The sequence below is a fragment of the Trachymyrmex septentrionalis genome, unplaced genomic scaffold (genome assembly GCF_001594115.1).
Source record: "Trachymyrmex septentrionalis isolate Tsep2-gDNA-1 unplaced genomic scaffold, Tsep1.0 scaffold20, whole genome shotgun sequence".
NCBI lineage: Eukaryota > Metazoa > Arthropoda > Insecta > Hymenoptera > Formicidae > Trachymyrmex > Trachymyrmex septentrionalis.
In genome coordinates, this window is record NW_017305180.1 from 7,817,515 (window position 1) to 7,821,080 (window position 3,566).

A 3,566-nucleotide genomic window follows, 5' to 3' on the forward strand; every position below is an offset into this window, starting at 1 on the left:
TATATATATATAATGATGATTACAGGTATCCCTCTACTTACGACGGAATTACGTTCCTAGACCTCGGTCGTGAATCGCCGTGAATTGATCGTAAGTCGAATAGTAATCGATATATATTCGAGCTCATATTCAGAACGTGCTTTTGCGATAACATTATATTTAGCATATAGTGTTTTTACGATATATATTTTTAGCGTGTATAAAAGTGAATTTTGAATATGGGTCCAAATCTATTGTTTTTGCTGCGTTTAGCAGAAAAAGCATTTTTACAACTATATATATTATCTCAAATTTTAATTGGTTCTTGCCCTTAGTTCCCCCTATTGAGTCTAAATGTACAAATATCAATATCATATAAGAAAATCTTATAACAATTATAAGTTGCTTTCTGGACCATTCGCAGCCATTCTCTTTTAATAATAATATTTGTATTACTAGCTATTCTGAAAAATAAATAATTACAAGGGTACGTGAAAAAGTAAGTTAATGTTTCCACTAATGTACACTCAGAGAAAAGGTTTCTTCGATTTAAAGAAATGTTTCTTCGCTATAAATGGTTAAAGAAAAAATGTCTTTGATTTGTGAACGTTATTTCTTTGATTTAAACATTATTTTTTTTAATCAAATAAAATTTATTTGATTTAAAGAAATTATGTTCACATCCAAGAAATGACGTTTCTCTGAGCGTAGATTAATTATAATCTTGAACTTAACATATTTATCTTTTTCTAATTATTAGCGTTTACTGATTATAAATTCGAAAATCCATAAAATCAAATAGATGCAAATAGAGAGATACTCATATAATAATCTATTTTTACGTGCAAAATTTGCAATGTGAACGTTACTTATGTCCATTCCTACCAATGTAAATTAACTTTAACCTCGGTTTTCCATCTTTTTCTAATTAGAAAAAGATGAAGAGTTAATTGAACTGAGATCAAAATTAAATTATATTGATAAAAAGAGACATTAGATGGAGAGGAAATAATCGAAGTTAGTCAAAAGTACACACACACACAAACACACACAAAAACACACACACACACACACACACACACACACACACACACACATATGTATATATGCATATAGCATAAAAATAAATAGATATTACAGCTCAAACAATTTGCTCGAGCGTTTTCGAGGTAAAGATCATGAGAATTTTACATTTGTATGCCTATGTTATTCTTATTGTATTCAAGGATTTGGAAACGTTTTTACGTTTTCTCTCCGTACAATAGCTACACACATGTAAAGTTACGATCTTTCGGATCACTTCCTTTTTTTCGCTGAATAAATTGCACGATTTCCTTCTCTGTTTTACCCCGACACATGCTTCCGAGTATTGCGTTTCATTCTCGAGGGATAAACGAAGCGACGCAGCCGATCCAGACTTCCTTTTTTTTTCTCTCCTTTGACGATGCGTACAATGGCGACGAAAATATTGGCGACAAGCGAGATCGTCTGTGAAAATCATCTTTTCATCGACGACGCGCAGAAAAATGTCTCTCGAAAGCGCGGAAGAAGGTAGGAAAACGCTCAGAGTCATAGTCAAACGCATTTAAATGCAGATGCACTTATCATGTTAAAGACGTCGCGGAGGATGACGTCTCGACGCAAACGAGTTATCTGAATATATGTCAGTGATCTATTTTCCGCAGTCAATTAAAGTCAAAGATGAATGATCTTAAAAGCATTAAACTGCTGAAAAGAGATTCACTTGTAAAATAAGTTATTCCTTTATTGTTACAAAATTATGTATGTGCAGCTTTAAACTCGTCTACTTTTAATTATACAAATAATTTGATCAAAAATCATTTTATCACGCTTTCTCATTTATCGTTATTTATTATCACCTCGCCTTTATCCCCGCCTTTATATCGGTTTAGCCGAATAATTCAATCCTTTCCATCCGATCGTATGGCTGAGAAAAATATTACTGCAGCGTACGACAAAGAAGAGTAGCTTTTCACATGAAAATCTAGGGATGAATCAATCATCTATATTTTAGGATTAAAGTACACAGTAAATATTTGAATTTAAAAATCTTTCAATATATCCCGTAGAAAAAAAATAGTTGCGAAAAATTCTATGGAATCGATTAATACATTCGCATCTCACTGGAGTGGCTGAGAATTTTCACAAATTTGAGATAACAATGATGCGAAATAATCCTGAACAACAAAAGCATTGATGTTATCGAGTTCTTCTACGAGAAATTTGCTGATGAAACGATCAGAAAAAAAATCGACTATTTTGAATAAATTACAGCGTTATATATGTTAAAGTGTTTTACAGACAGTTTTAAATTTAATCAGAGATTCTTCGATCAACTAGCAAATAAATCTTCTAAGAAGATTCTTCTTATGCGGAAATACAGAATGAAAAGGAATCATCATTTATCATATCTGTTTTTGTCACTTAGCTTTAACTTGAAATTCTATTAAAATTCGCTTGACATTATCTAAAACGAATTTATTATCCTTATAAGCTTTCCTGAAGTTTTCTTGATCGTTAATGATCTTTTTCAGTCGTTTACAAATCGATAACTATTAATGTTTCAACATTTTTGCTAAACAATTAGAATTCAAGGATCTTATCAAATTATTAGCGTTTTTTTTACTACAGTAGACTTAAACCAACGTGGTTGGATTAATAACGTCACATGCTATACTATTCACATTTACCAATAGCAAAGCTTGCATCAATCCAACCCAGATCCGTTCAAATCCACTGCAGTCGAAAATGCTACAAGATTGCAAGATGTCCTGCAAGACACGTGGTAAATGTCTTGAAGACGTTTCTTCGATAAGTGGGTTATTGGGACGAGCAAAGTGCTAGCGTTCCGGAGAAAGAAGAAAGATAAAAGGAAAGACCTTCGAATGCGCCGAAGATCTGCTGACATTCGAGGCGTCATGTAAGATAACCACGTCCGTATAGTAAACTATTATCTGTCCACCATATGCTTCCATTATTCCGGTTATCTGCTTCCTCATATTTACGTAACACGTATCCTCATAAGCTTGAGCATTTCTATATTATTCGTTGAAAGAGATAGAAGAACTGAAAGAGATAGACAGACATGCTTGCCCTTGAATTAATAGAATTTCTAGGAATTCGTCCTAGGACTTAAAAGATATAGAAAGAAAATTAGGTCTTATAATATTCATATTTGGAAATATTCTCTTTATTTATGAATTAAATATTAACATTTATTATTATATTTATATGTATCTAATATAATATTAATTATAATATTATTATGTATGTTGCAATAATTACTCTTTAAAATTATATTTATTACATAAATTAAAATCAAATGAAAAATTATTGTTTATTCTTGCAATGTAATATTCTACTCTACTGTGATATTCTATTTTTAAAAATTATGACGATTTTCTAAAGCAATTTGGTATACATTCTTAATTCAATTTTATTTTTAACGTAATTAATAATTATTTTAACTGACTTATATCGTTAAAAACCCTTTAGTCCAGAGAAGAGAGAGAGAGAGAGAGAGAGAGAGAGAGAGAGAGAGAGAGAGAGAGAGAGAGAGCGTAAAA